Raw genomic sequence first — 16,340 nt, 5'->3', positions numbered from 1 at the left:
ACATTCATATTGAAGTGCGAATGAATATCTTAGAAGTGGAATAAGTTGAATTGAATAGAAAAACAGTAGTACTTTGCATTAATTCATAAGGAACAGCAGAGCTCCACACCTTAATCTATGGAGTGTAGAAACTCTACCGTTTGAAAATACATAAGTGATAATAGGGTAAGCATGGCCAAATGGCCAGCCTCCCATGGAGGTCTAGAGATCTAAAAATGATCAAAAGATGCCTAATACAATAGTAAAAGGTCCAATTTATACTAAACTAGTTACTAGGGTTTACAGAGATAAGTAAATGATGCATAAATCCACTTCTGGGGCCCACTTGGTGTGTGCTTGGGCTGAGCTTGAAGTTTACACGTGCAGAGGCTTCTTCTGGAGTTGAACGCCAATTTGTAACGTGTTTTTGGCGTTCAACTCTGGTTCGTGACGTGTTTCTGGCGTTTAACTCCAGACTGCAGCGTAGAATTGGCGTTCAACGCCCTTTTGCGTCGTCTAAACTCGGCCAAAGTATGGACTATTATATATTGCTGGAAAGCCCTGCATGTCTACTTTCCAAAGCAATTGGAAGCGCGCCATTTTGGGTTCTGTAGCTCTAGAAAATCTACTTTGAGTGCAGGGAGGTCAGAATCCAACAGCATCAGCAGTCCTTCTTCAACCTCTGAATCTGATTTTTGCTCAAGTCCCTCAATTTCAGCCAGAAAATACCTGAAATCACAGAAAATTACACAAACTCATAGTAAAGTCCAGAAATGTGAATTTAACATAAAAACTAATGAAAACATCCCTAAAGTAACTAGATTCTACTAAAAATATAGTAAAAACAATGCCAAAAAGCGTATAAATTATCCGCTCATCACAACACCAAACTTAAATTGTTGCTTGTCCCCAAGCAACTGAAAATCAAATAGGATAAAAAGAAGAGAATATACTATAAATTCCAAACTATCAATGAAACATAGCTCCAATCAGATGAGCGGGACTTGTAGCTTTTTGCCTCTTGAATAGTTTTGGCATCTCACTTTATCCATTGAGGTTCAAAATGATTGGCATCTATAGAAACTCAGAGTTCAGATAGTGTTATTGATTCTCCTAGTTCAGTATGTTGATTCTTGAACACAGCTACTTTATGAGTCTTGGTCGTGGCCCTAAGCACTTTGTTTTCCAGTATTACCACCGGATACATAAATGCCACAGACACATAATTGGGTGAACCTTGTCAGATTGTGACTCAGCTTTGCTAAAGTCCCCAATTAGAGGTGTCCAGGGTTCTTAAGCACACTCTTCTTTTGCTTTGGACCTTGACTTTAATCAGTCTCAAGTTTTCACTTGACACCTTCACGCCACAAGCACATGGTTAGGGACAGCTTGGTTTAGCCGCTTAGGCCAGGATTTCATTCCTTTAGGCCCTCATATCCACTGATGCTCAAAGCCTTGGGATCCTTTTTATTTACCCTTGCCTTTTGGTTTTAAGGGTTATTGGCTTTTTGCTCTTGCCTTTTGGTTTTAAGAGCTTTTGGCTTTTTCTGCTTGTTTTTTCTCTCTTTTTTTTCGCTATTTTTTTTCTATTTTTTTTCTTCTGCAAGCTTTTGTATTCACTGCTTTTTCTTGCTTCAAGAATCATTTTTATGATTTTTCAGATTATCAAATAACATGTCTCCTTGTCATCATTCTTTCAAGAGCCAACATATTTAACATTCTAAAACAACAACTTTAAAAGACATATGCACTGTTCAAGCATTCATTCAGAAAACAAAAAGTATTGTCACCACATCAATATAATTAAACTAAGTTCAAGGATAAATTCGAAACTCATGTACTTCTTGTTCTTTTGAATTAAAACAGTTTTCATTTAAGAGAGGTGATGGATTCATATAGGACATTCATAACTTTAAGACATAGTTACTAACTACTAATGATCATGTAATAAGACACAAACATAGATAAGCACTTAACATAGAGAAAATGAAAAACAGAGAATGTAAGGAATGAGTCCACCTTAGTGATGGTGGCGTTTCCTTCTTGAGGAACCAATGATGTCCTTGAGCTCTTCTATGCCTCTTCCTTGTCTTTGTTGCTCCTCCCTCATTGCTTTTTGATCTTCTCTTATTTCATAAAGGATGATGGAGTGCTCTTGATGTTCCACCCTTAGTTGTCCCATGTTTGAACTTAATTCTCCTAGGGAGGTGTTGATTTGCTCCCAAAAATTCTGTGGAGGAAAGTGCATCCCTTGAGGTATCTCAGGGATTTTTTGATGGTGAGCTTCCTCACGTGTGTCTTGAGCTCCATGAGTGGGCTCTCTTGTTTGCTCCATCCTTTTCTTAGTGATGGGCTTCTCTTACTCAATGAGAATGTCTCCTTCTATGAAAGCTCCAACTGAGTAACATAGATGGCAAATAAGATGAGGAAAAACTAGCCTTGCCCAAGGAGAGGGCTTTTCGGCTATTTTGTAGAGTTCAAGAGAGATGACTTCATGAACTTCTACTTCCTCTCCAATCATGATGCTATGAATCATGATGGCCTGATCAACAGTAACTTCAAATCGGTTGCTAGTGGGGATGATGGAGCGTTGGATGAACTCCAACCATCCTCTAGCCACAGGCTTGAGGTCCAGTCTTCTAAGTTGAACCGGTTTACCTTTTGAGTCAATCTTCCATTGAGCTGCTTCCACACATATGTCCATGAAGACTTGGTCCAACCTTTTATCAAAGTTGACCCTTCTAGTATAGGGGCGTGCATCTCCTTGCATCATAGGCAAGTTAAACGCCAACCTCACATTTTCCGGACTAAAATCTAAGTATTTCCCCTGAACCATGGTGAGATAATTCTTTGGGTTCGGGTTCTTACTTTGATCATGGTTCTTAGTGATCCATGCATTGGCATAGAACTCTTGAACCATTAGGATGCCGACTTGTTGGATGGGGTTTGTTAGAACTTCCCAACCTCTTCTTTGGATTTCATGTCGGATCTCCGGATACTCATTTCTCTTGAGCTTGAAAGGGACCTCGGGGATCACCTTCTTCTTGGCCACAACATCATAGAAGTGGTCTTGATGGGCTTTGGAGATGAATCTTTCCATCTCCCGTGACTCAGAGGTGGAAGCTTTTGTCTTCCCTCTCCCTTTTTCTAGAGGATTCTCCGGTCTTAGGTGACATCAATGGTAATGGAAAAACAAAAAGCTTATGCTTTTACCACACCAAACTTAGAATATTGTTCGCCATCGAGCAAGAGAAGAAAGAATAGATGAAGAAGAAGAAGAAAATATGGAGGAGAGGAGGGAGAGGTGTATTCGGCCAAGAAGGGGAAGAGAAGGTTGTGTTGTGTGAAAATGAGGAAGAATGGAGGGCTTTATATAGGGAGGGGAGGGGGGTTGGTTTCGGCCATATAGGGTGGGTTTGGGTGGGAAATTGATTTTGAATTTTGAAGGTAGGTGGAGTTTATGAGGTAGGTATATGGGGAAGAGTGGATGGATGTGAGTGGTGAAGTGGTGATAGGGAAGAGAGATTGAGGTGATTGGTGAAGAGTTTTGGGGAAGAGTGTTTATTGGGAAGAGAGGATGAACATTGAGAAGAGGGAAGAGAGTGAGTGGTGGTAGGTGGGGATCCTGTGGGGTCCACAGATGCTGAGTTGATCCTGTGGGGTCCACAGATCCTGAGGTGTCAAGGATTTGCATCCCTGCACCAATTAGGCATGTAAAATGTCTTTGCATGTAATTCTGGCGTTTAAATGCCGAATTGATGCTTGTTCTGGGCGTTCAGCGCCCAGATGCAGCATATTTCTGGCGTTGAACGCCAGCCAGATGCTTGTTTCTGGCGTTCAGCGCCAGCTCTTCCTCAGTGTGCATTTCTGGCGTCTGAACGCCAGGATGCTGCTTGTTTCTGGCGTTCAACGCCAGATCCATGCTCTGTTCTGGCGTTGAACGCCAACCAGATGCTCCTTACTGGCGTTTAAGCGCCAGTAAGTCCTTCCTCCAAGGTGTGATTTTTCTTCTGCTGTTTTTGATTTTTCTTCAATTTTTTCAGTTGTTTTTGTGACTCCACATGATCATGAACCTATGAAGACATATAACTAATAAAAAATATAATTAAATAAAAATTGGGTTCCCTCCCAACAAGCGTTTCTTTAATGTCAATAGCTTGACAGTGGGCTCTCATGGAGTCTGACAGATGTTCAGAGCATTGTTGAGACTCCCCAACACCAAACTTAGAGTTTGGATATGGGAGTTCAACACCAAACTTAGAGTTTGGTTGTGGCCTCCCAACACCAAACATAGAGTTTGACTGTGGGGGCTCTGGTTGACTCTGTTTTGAGAGAAGCTTACTGTGCCTCTTTTCCATGTTTACAGAAGGATGTCCTTGAGTTTTAAACTCAAGGGAGTCCTCATTCAATTGAAGGACTAGTTCACCTCTGTTAACATCAATCACAGCTCTTGCTGTGGCTAGGAAGGGTCTTCCAAGGATGATGGATTCATCTTCATCCTTCCCAGAATCTAGGATTATGAAATTAGCAGGGATGTAAAGGCCTTCAACCTTTACTAATATGTCCTCTACTTGTCCATAAGCCTGTTTTCTGGAATTGTCTGCCATCTCTAATGAGATTTTAGCAGCTTGTACCTCAAAGATTCCCAGTTTCTCCATTACAGAGAGTGGCATGAGGTTTATTCCTGACCCCAGGTCACATAGAGCCTTCTCAAAGGTCATGGTGCCTATGGTACAAGGTATCAGGAACTTTCCAGGATCCTGTTTCTTCTGAGGCAATCTCAGTTGATCCAATGCATTCAGTTCATTGGTGAATAGGGGAGGTTCATCTCCCCAAGTCTCATTACCAAATAAATTGGCATTCAGCTTCATGATTGCACCAAGGAACTTGGCAACTTGCTCTTCAGTAACATCTTCATTCTCTTCAGAAGAGGAGTACTCTTTAGAGCTCATGAATGGCATAAGGAGGTTCAATGGAATCTCTATGGTCTCTAGATGAGCCTCAGATTCCTTTGGTTCCTCAAAGGAAAACTCCTTATTGATCACTGGATGTCCCAGGAGGTCTTCCTCCTTGGGATTCACGTCCTCCCCTTCCTCTTTGGATTCGGCCATGATGGTTATATCAATGGCCTTGCACTCTCCTTTTGGATTTTCTTCTGTATTGCTTGGGAGAGTACTAGGAGGGATTTCAGTGATCCTTTTACTCAGCTGGCCCACTTGTGCCTCCAAATTTCTAATGGAGGACCTTGTTTCATTCATGAAACTTACAGTGGCCTTAGATAGATCAGAGACTAAGTTTGCTAAATTAGAGGTATTTTGTTCAGAGTTCTCTGTCTGTTGCTGAGTGGATGATGGAAAAGGTTTACTGTTGTTAAACATATTTCTTCCACCATTATTAAAGCCTTATTGAGGCTTTTGTTGATCCTTCCATGAGAGATTTGGGGGATTTCTCCATGAGGGATTATAGGTGTTTCTATATGGTTCACCCATGTAATTCACCTCTGCTATTGCAGGGTTTTCAGGATCATAAGCTTCTTCTTCAGCAGATGCCTCTTGAGTACTGTTAGATGCAGCTTGCATTCCATTCAGACTCTGAGAAATCATATTGACTTGCTGAGTCAATATTTTGTTCTGAGCGAATATGGCATTCAGAGTATCAATTTCAAGAACTCCCTTCTTCTGAGGCGTCCCATTACCCACAGGATTCCTCTCAGAAGTGTACATGAACTGATTATTAGCAACCATGTCAATGAGTTCTTGAGCTTCTGCAGGCGTTTTCTTTAGGTGAATGGATCCACCTGCAGAAGTATCCAATGACACCTTAGCTAATTCAGACAGACCATCATAGAATATATCCAGGATGGTCCATTCTGAAAGCATGTCAGAAGGACACTTTTTGGTCAGTTGCTTGTATCTCTCCCAAGCTTCATAGAGGGATTCACCTTCTTTCTGTCTGAAGGTTTGAACATCCACTCTAAGCTTGCTCAACTTTTGAGGAGGAAAGAACTTGGCTAAGAAAGCCGTGACCAGCTTATCCCAAGAGTTCAGGCTATCCTTAGGTTGAGAGTCCAACCATAATCTAGCTCTGTCTCTCACAGCAAAAGGGAAAAGCATGAGCCTGTAGACTTCAGGATCTACTCTATTAGTCTTAACAGTATCACAGATCTGCAAGAATTCAGTTAAGAACTGAAAAGGATCTTCAGATGGAAGTCCATGAAACTTGCAATTTTGCTACATTAGAGAAACTAATTGAGGTTTCAGCTCAAAATTGTTTGCTCCAATGGTAGAGATGGAGATGCTTCTTCCATGTAAATTAGAATTAGGTGCAGTAAAGTCACCAAGCATCCTCCTTGCATTATTATTATTTTCGACTGCCATATCCTCTTCTTGTTCGAAAATTTCTGTAAGGTTATCTCTAGATTGTTGTATTTTAGCTTCTCTTAGTTTCCTCTTCAGAGTCCTTTCAGGTTCAGGGTCTGCTTCAACAAGAATGTTCTTATCCTTGCTCCTGCTCATATGAAAAAGAGGGAACAGAAAAATAATAATAATAGGGATCCTTTTTGCCCAGGTATAGAGGTTCCCCTGTGTGAGTAGAAGAAGAAAAGAATGTAATGTAAAGAAGGGAAGTAGAGAAAATTCGAACACAGATGGAAGAGGGGGTTCGAATTTGTGTGAGATAAAGTGTTAGTAGATGAATAAATAAATAGAAGGAGATGAGAGAGAAAGAGGATTTTCGAAAATAAAATTTTGAAAAGGGGTTAGTGATTTTCGAAAATTAGGAATGAAATCAAGTTAAAATAAAAATTGAAACAATTAGTTAATTAAAAAGAATTTTTGAAAAAGAGGGAGATATTTTCGAAAATTAGAGAGAGAGAGTTAGTTAGGTAGTTTTGAAAAAGATAAGAAACAAACAAAAAGTCAATTAGTTAGTTGAAAAAGATTTGAAAATCAATTTTGAAAAGATAAGAAGATAAGAAGTTAGAAAAGATATTTGAAAATCAAATTTTTGAAAAAGATAAGATTTTTTTTTAAAAAAAAGATATGATAGAAAGATATGATTGGAATTAGTTTTGAAAAAGATTTGATTTTTAAAATCATAATTAATGACTTGACTCACAAGAAATCACAAGATATGATTCTAGAACTTAAAGTTTGAATCTTTCTTGACAAGCAAGTAACAAACTTGAAATTTTTGAATCAAAACATTAATTAATGAGAATATTTTCGAAAATTATAAGATAAAATTAAGAAAAGATTTTTGAAAAATATTTTTAAAATTTTCGAAAATAAATAAGAAAAATGAAAAAGATTTGATTTTTGAAAAAGATTTTGAAAAAGATGAGATTTTTAAATTGAAAATTTGATTTGACTCATAAGAAACAACTAAATTTTAAAAAGTTTTGAAAAAGTCAACTCAAATTTTCGAATTTATGAGTGAAAAAGGAAAAGATATTTTTTTTTTATTTTTTTTTTAATTTTTAATGATGAAAGAGAAAAACATGAAAAAGATTCAATGCATGAAAGTTATGGATCAAAACAATGAATGCATGCAAGAATGCTATGAATGTCAAGATGAACACCAAGAACACTTTGAAGATCATGATGAACATCAAGAACATACTTTTGAAAAATTTTCAATGCAAAGAAAACATGCAAGACACCAAACTTAGAAATCTTTCATGTTCTGGCACTATGAATGCAAAAATGCACATGAAAAACAAGAGAAGACACAAAACAAGAAAACATCAAGATCAAACAAGAAGACTGGCCAGGAACAACTTGAAGATCATGAAGAACACTATGAATGCATGAATTTTCGAAAAATGCATAAAATTTTTAGAAAACATGCAAGACACCAAACTTAAAAATTGACTCAAGACTCAAACAAGAAACACAAAATATTTTTGATTTTTATGATTTTATGATTTTTTTTTTGGATTTTTCAAAAATTAATGTGAAAAAGAAAATAAGAATTCTAAAATCTTTAAGAAGAATTCCAGGAATCTTTCAATATTAGCCCAAAGTTCCAATCAAAGGGTTGGACATGGCTTAATAGCCAGTCAGCTTTAGGATATAAATCAGGCATGCAATAGCTGATATTCAAATTAACTTGCCTCTATGCTGACGGTTGGAAGCCCCTATCCAAAAGAATTAGACTTGGCTTTACAGCCAGCCAGGCTTCAACATGCTTCATGAAACACTAGAATTCATTCTTAAAAATTCTGAAGAAAAATATAATTTTTTTGAAATTTTTTTTTCGAAAATTAATTGGGAAAAACAAAAAAAAAGAAGAAAATATTTTTGAAAAAATTTTTGAAAATTTTTTGAAAATAAAATAAGAAGAAAATTACCCAATCTGAGCAACACGATGAACCGTCAGTTGTCCAAACTCGAACAATCCCCGGCAACGGCGCCAAAAACTTGGTATGCGAAATTGTTACTCTGAGGTTGTAAAATTTGTTGTTCGTTCTCTCCCTGGCAATGGCGCCAATAACTGGTGCACAATACCATGGTCCAAACATAACTTCACAACTTCGCACAACTAACCAGCAAGTGCACTGGGTCGTCCAAGTAATAAAACCTTACATGAGTAAGGGTCGATCCGACAGAGATTGTTGGTATGAAGCAAGCTATGGTCATCTTGTATATCTCAGTCAGGCGGATATCAAATGGTTATGGATTTTTCGAATAATAATAATAAATAAATAGAAAATAAAGATAGAAATACTTATGTATATCATTGGTGAGAATTTCAGATAAGCGTATAGAGATGCTTTCGTTCCTCTGACTCTCTTCTTTCCTGCTGTCTTTATCCAATCAATCTTACTCCTTTCCATGGCTGGCTTTATGTGAGGGCATCACCGTTATCAATGGCTACTTTTCATCCTCTATGTGAAAATGGTCTGATGCGCTGTCACTGCATGGCTAATCATCTGGAGGCATCACCGTCGTCAATGGCTGCATCCCATCCTCTCTGTGAAAATGGTCTAATGCGCTGTCACTGCAAGGCTAATCATCTAGAGGTTCTCGATCATACTGGAATAGGATTTACTATCCTTTTGCGTCTGTCACTACGCCCAGTACTCGCGAGTTTGAAGCTCGTCACAGTCATTCAATCCCTGAGTCCTACTCGGAATACCACAGACAAGGTTTAGACTTTCCGGACTCTCATGAATGCTGTCATCAATCTAGCTTATACCACGAAGATTCTGATTAAGAGATCCAAGAGATATTCATTCAATCTAAGGTGGAACGGAAGTGGTTGTCAGGCACGCGTTCGTGGGGGAATGATGATGATTGTCACGTTCATCACATTCATATTGAAGTGCGAATGAATATCTTAGAAGTGGAATAAGTTGAATTGAATAGAAAAACAGTAGTACTTTGCATTAATTCATGAGGAACAGCAGAGCTCCACACCTTAATCTATGGAGTGTAGAAACTCTACCGTTTGAAAATACATAAGTGATAATAGGGTAAGCATGGCTGAATGGCCAGCCTCCCATGGAGGTCTAGAGATCTAAAAATGATCAAAAGATGCCTAATATAATAGTAAAAGGTCCTATTTATACTAAACTAGTTACTATGGTTTACAGAGATAAGTAAATGATGCATAAATCCACTTCTGGGGCCCACTTGGTGTGTGCTTGGGCTGAGCTTAAAGTTTACACGTGTAGAGGCTTCTTCTGGAGTTGAACGCCAAGTTGTAACGTGTTTTTGGCGTTCAACTCTGGTTCGTGACGTGTTTCTGGCGTTTAACTCCAGACTGCAGCGTAGAACTGACGTTCAACGCCCTTTTGCATCGTCTAAAATCGGCCAAAGTATGGACTATTATATATTTCTGGAAATCCCTGGATGTCTACTTTCCAACGCAATTGGAAGTGCGCCATTTTGAGTTCTGTAGCTCTAGAAAATCCACTTTGAGTGCAGGGAGGTCAGAATCCAACAGCATCAGCAGTCCTTCTTCAACCTCTGAATCTGATTTTTGCTCAAGTCCCTCAATTTCAGCCAGAAAATACCTGAAATCACAGAAAAACACACAAACTCATAGTAAAGTCCAGAAATGTGAATTTAACATAAAAACTAATGAAAACATCCCTAAAGTAACTAGATTCTACTAAAAATATACTAAAAATAATGCCAAAAAGCGTATAAATTATCCGCTCATCACTTGCCAAGAGGTTTCTTGCATTTTAAGCTTCCTTTACTTGTATTTAATTCCTTTGACTTTTATTGCTTTGATGTTTAAATTCTTACATGTTTAGTTTCCACACTCTTGGTTGAGAAATTGGGTGTTTGGGTGGAATTGAGTTGTTGATGTCCATTCTGCATTGTGTGAGAATAGTTAATTGGTTTGGTTTTTATTGACGCTAGTCTTTCACTAAGTCATTAGTGAGTTGACTAGGACTTATGGATTGAGTCCAATTATGGCTTTTTGACTAATTCTCAAGGAGGATTGACTAGTTTGGATTGATTCCATTCAATTGCTATGTTTGTGGTCCACAACTAGGATAGGAAACCTAGATTACCCACTTCTTACCAAGATTTCTTTAATTGCTTTCTTTTAAATTTCTTGCATGCTTGCTTTAATTCCTTGCTATTTACATTACTTGCTCTCTTACTTTCATTTCCCAATCCCCCATGCTCTCTCCTTCATAGCCAATAAATGTACATTTTATTGCAACTCCTAGGGAAGACGACCCGGGAGCTAAATACACTCGGTTATAATTTATTTTGTATTATGATAACATTTGATTGATGGCCAATTTGTTGGGTTAGGGCTATACTTACAACTCCAATTTCCATTTTGATAATCAAATTCCTAACCTATGTAAATTGGTCATTGTCACATTTATATCCTTTATAATTAAGAGCATATCCAATAAAAACACACTTATGAGACCTATAATCAAGTTTAGTTGGATTATATGGTCTTAAATGAGAAAAATAAGCACTACCAAAGATCCGAAGAAAAAGATAATCTGGTTGTTATTTCATTAGCAATTCAAATGGTGTTAGTAGGAACTTGTGTAGGGAGTCCATTAATCAAATATGTAGACGTGATCACAGCCTCATCCCAAAAAGTGATGGGCATGAATGCAGTGGACAATATAGACAAGCTCATTTCACTAAGATGTCTATGTTTCTTCTCTACACGACCATTTTGCTATGGCACATAAGGACATGAATACCTTTGTTGTATACCATGATCTAGCAAGAAAGAATTAAAAGAGTGTAAGGTGTATTTAGATCCATTATCATATTGGAGCTCTCTAATTTTACAGTCAGTTAAGTTTTCTATATAATTCTTATATTGAATGAAAATAGTGAAAACTTGTGACTTGTTTACTAAAAGACATGTACATGTATATCTAGAAAAGACATCTATAAAAGTAATATAATATCTAAAATCCATATGAGATATCACTAGAGATGGTCTCTATACATCAGTGTAAACTAAATGTAATGGAAAATTGTAAACAGAAGTAGAGTGAAGAAAAGGCAATCTATGTAATTCAACTTGAGCACAATTTTCACAAACTCTTAAAGTCTGATTAGACATTTTATTATTCACTGAAATGTTATATTTATTCATTATGAACTTTACAATCTTGAGTGCAGAATGTCTAGGATATTTATGCCATAGATCAAGAGAAGAACAAGTAGTAACACAAAGAGCAAAAACTGAAGAAGTGTTTTGTAACACTTCAATATCAGAAAATTGGTATATACCTTTTTGTCTAATGTAAAACTCGGTTAAATAATAATCAAATAAGTAATTCATTAAATATGGAAAAAAAAAAGAATTGGAAAAATTAGGTTTTATAATTTGAAAAAAGTTAATGGTGATTTTTTTTTACTCGGAGGATTTTTCCAAGCGAGGGAATGTAGTTTATTTCGAAAAATGCGTAAAGACACGTACCGGTAAATTAAGAAATAATTAAGTAATAAATAAATTATGAGTTCAAGAAATAAAAAAATTAAATTTTATAATTTGAAGAAGTAAAGTTAATTAAAATATAAATTAAACACTAATTTTAAAGGTTTTGGCCCGAAATTGGACCAACGAGCTAAACCGAATGGACCGGACTTAAATTGGGCCCAAGGCCCAACATATATAAGTCCAATTATGAGGTTTCAGCCTCACTTTCACACTCCAAATAGTGAAACACGCTGAGTTTGGGAAGGGGGGAACCAAACCCTTAGTCCACTATTCACACCAACGTTCAATCGCCCATAACATTCAACCGAAGTTTCAATCGCCGCACCGTTTGTGGCTACGTATTCGTCTTGTTAAGCTTTTTTATTCTAATCCAAAAAAGTGGTAGGGATATTTAATTTTCATGTCCAGTTCTCAGTTTCTCTCTTTTCCACATTTTTGGTTTGGATATTAAGAGATTTTGATGATTTTTGTGGTTTAAGTGCAATCTAACATTGGATAATTGTTAGGTTTTACCCCAATCATCAATGAATGAGGTAAGAAACCATTAACCCTTTTGAATCTTGTAATTTTATGAGGTTAGGATTTTAAAATTGTGTATTGATGAGTGGATAATTTATACGCTTTTTGACATTGTTTTTAGTATGTTTTTAGTAGGATCTAGTTACTTTTAGGGATGTTTTCATTAGTTTTTATGTTAAATTCACATTTCTGGACTTTACTATGAGTTTGTGTGTTTTTCTGTGATTTCAGGTATTTTTTGGCTGAAATTGAGGGACTTGAGCAGAAATCAGACTCAGAGGTTGAAGAAGGACTGCTGATGCTGTTGGATTCTGACCTCCCTACACTCAAAGTGGATTGTCTGGAGCTACAGAACTCGAAATGGCGCGCTTCCAATTGCGTTGGAAAGTAGACATCCAGGGCTTTCCAGAAATATATAATAGTTCATACTTTGGCCAAGAATAGACGAGGTAAACTGGCGTTCAACGCCAGCCTTCTACCCAAACCTGGCATCCAGCGCCAGAAAAGGAGCCAAAACCAGAGTTGAACGCCCAAACTGGCACAAAAGCTGGCGTTCAACTCCAAGAAAGACCTCTACACGTGAAACACTCAGGCTCAGCCCAAACACACACCAAGTGGGCCCAGGAAGTGGATTTATGCATCAATTACTTACTCATGTAAACCCTAGTAGCTAGTTTATTATAAATAGGACCTTTTACTATTGTATTAGGTATCTTTGATCAGTTGTATGCTATCTTAGATCACAATAGGGGGCTGGCCATCTCGGCCATGCCTGGACCTTCACTTATGTACTTTTAACGGTAGAGTTTCTACACTCCATAGATTAAGGTGTGGAGCTCTGCTGTTCCTCAAAGATTAATGCAAGTACTACTGTTTTCTATTCAATTCATCTTATTTCACTTCTAAGATATCTATTCACACCCAAGAACGTGATGAAGGTGATGATTATGTGTGACGCTCATCACCATTCTCCCCTATGAACACGTGCCTGACAAACACTTCCGTTCTACATGAAATAAGCTAGAATGAATATCTCTTAGATCTCTTAACCGGAATCTTCGTGGCGTAAGCTAGAATGATGGCGGCATTCAAGAGAATCCGGAAAGTCTAAACCTTTTCTGTGGTATTCCGAGTAGGATTCAATGATTGAATGACTGTGACGAGCTTCAAACTCGCGAGTGCTGGGCATTAGTGACAGACGCAAAAGGAGGGTGAATCCTATTCCAGCATGATCGAGAACCGACAGATGAATAGCCGTGCCGTGACAGGGTGCGTGAGCATATTATTCACTGAGAGGAGGGGATGTAGCCACTGACAACGGTGATGCCCTTGCATAAAGCCAGCCATGGAAAGGAGTAAGACTGATTGGATGAAGATAGCAGGAAAGCAGAGGTCCAGAGGAACGGAAGCACCTCCATTCGCTTATCTGAAATTCCTACCAATGAATTACATAAGTATCTCTATCCCTATTTTATTATATCATATTCGAAAACACCATTATCACTTTATATCTGCCTGACTGAGATTTACAAGGTGACCATAGCTTGCTTCATACCAACAATCTCCGTGGGATTCGACCCTTACTCACGTAAGGTATTACTTGGACGACCCAGTGCACTTGCTGGTTAGTTGTATCGAAGTTGTGAACCATGGTATTGGCACCATGTTCTTGGCGCCATTGCTAGGGAAAGAAAGAGCCAAGAATTTTACATCATTAAAGTGTAATCACGATTACGCGTACCAAGTTGCTCACGTTGCCAGGGATTGTTTGAGCCTGGACATCACAATTTCGTGCACCAAGTTTTTGGCGCCGTTGTCGGGGACTTAATTGTTCTTGTTTGGCGCCAAGAATCGTCTGAGATCCCAATCCCGACAACAACACCATGTTTTTGGCGCCGTTGCCGGGGATTGTTTCAGTTTGGACAACTGACGGTTCATCCTGTTGCTCAGATTAGGTAATTTTCTTTTTTGTTTTGTTTTCAAAAATTTTTCAAAAATCTTTCAAAACTTTCTCATCTGTTTTCGAGAAAAATAAAAATGTTTTCAAAAATTTTATTCAAGATTTTTAAGAAAGAATTCTAGTGTTTCATGAAGCATGTGAAGCCTGGCTGGCTGTAAAGCCATGTCTAAATTCTTTTGGACTGGGGCTTCCAAACCATCAGAGGCAAGTTACATATTTGATAAGTAATGAGTAGCAATTTGTTATCAAGAGCAATATACTCTGGTGTTACATGCTGAAGCTTGGCTGGCCATTGGCCATGTCTAGTGTTTTGGACCGGAGCTTTCATTGAAAGCTTGGCTGGCTAGTGAGCCATGTCTAATTCCTGGACTGAAGCTTTAGACTAAGAATGCAAGATTCCTGGAATTCATATTAAAAATTTTGGAATCCTTATTTTTCTTTTTCATATAATTTTCGAAAAAAATCCAAAAAAATTAGAAAATCATAAAAATAAAAAATATTTCTCTGTTTCTTGTTTGAGTCTTGAGTCATGTTATAAGTTTGGTGTCAATTGCATGTGCATCTTGCATTTTTCGAAAATTTCATGCATTCATAGTGTTCTTCATGATCTTCAAGTTGTTCTTGGTGAGTCTTCTTGTTTGATCTTGATGATTTTTTGTTTTGTGTCTTTTCATGTTTATCATATGCATTCTTGAATTCTTAGTGTCTAAGCATTAAAGAATTCTAAGTTTGGTGTCTTGCATGTTTTCTTTGCAAAAAAAATTTTTCAAAATTGTGTCTATGATGTTCATCTTGACATTCATAGTGTTCTTGGTGTTCATCTTGACATTCATAGCATTCTTGCATGCATCACATGTTTTGATCTAAAATTCTCATGCATTGCATCATTTTTCTTGTTTTTCTCTCTCATCATAAATATTCAAAAATAAAAAAAAATATTTTTCCCTTTTTCTCCTCATCAAATTCGAAAATTTGAGTTGACTTTTTCAAAAAATTTTTAAAATCAAGTTGTTTCTTATGAGTCAAATCAATTTTTCAATTTGAAAATCTCATCTTTTTCAAAATCTTTTTCAGAAATCAAATCTTTTTCAAAATTCTTAGTTATTTTCGAAAATTCCAAAAATATTTTTCAAAAATCTTTTTCTTATTTTTATACCAAATTTTCGAAAATAACATAATCAATTAATGTTTTGATTCAAAAATTTCAAGTTTGTTACTTACTTGTTAAGAAAGATTCAAACTTTAAGTTCTAGAATCATATCTTGTGATTTCTTGTGAATCAAGTCATTAATTGAGATTTTAAAAATCGAATCTTTTTCAAAAACTAATTTCAATCATATCTTTTCAAAAATATCTTCTTATCTTATCTTTTTCAAAAATATCTTTTCAAAATATCTTTTCTAACTTCCTAACTTCTTACCTTTTCAAAATTTGTTTCAACTAACTAACTAACTTTTTGTTTGTTTCTTAACTTTTTCAAAACCACCTAACTAACTCTCTTTCTCTCATTTTTCGAAAATATCTTCCCCCTTTTTCAAAATTTCTTTTTAATTAACTATTATTTTAAATTTTAAATCTTAATTTTCGAAAATTACTAAGATTTTTCAAAAACTATTTTCAAAAATCACTAACTCTTTTTCAAAAATATTTTTTTCGAAAATTCTCTCTCTCCCATCTTATTCTATTTATTCATTCATATCCTAACATCTCATCTCACATCTCTTCCATCCTCACAGTTGTGTTTCTTCCATTATATTACATTCTTTGTCTCCCCCTCTTCTTCCACTCACACAGGGATCCCTATACTGTGGTATAAAGGATCTCCATTATTATTATTACTTTTCTGTGTCTTCTTCTTTGTCATATGAGTAGGAGCAAGGATAAGAACATTCTTGTTGAAGCAGATCCAAAACCTGAAAGGACTCTGAAAAGAAAATTA

The 16,340-nt window shown here is 36.8% G+C and overlaps 1 non-coding gene across 1 annotated transcript; it reads left to right on the top strand.

Moving 5' to 3' along the window:
* Positions 1–5,852: 5,852 nt before the first annotated feature.
* Positions 5,853–5,960, top strand: LOC112745352 (small nucleolar RNA R71). Its single transcript, XR_003173286.1, has one exon. It is a non-coding gene; the product is annotated as a small nucleolar RNA R71 (small nucleolar RNA).
* Positions 5,961–16,340: the final 10,380 nt, after the last annotated feature.

Source organism: Arachis hypogaea, chromosome 14 (assembly GCF_003086295.3).
Source record: "Arachis hypogaea cultivar Tifrunner chromosome 14, arahy.Tifrunner.gnm2.J5K5, whole genome shotgun sequence".
Lineage (NCBI taxonomy): Eukaryota > Viridiplantae > Streptophyta > Magnoliopsida > Fabales > Fabaceae > Arachis > Arachis hypogaea.
The sequence above is the reverse complement of the archived record's forward strand: the minus strand, read 5'-3'. Positions and strand labels throughout refer to the sequence as shown.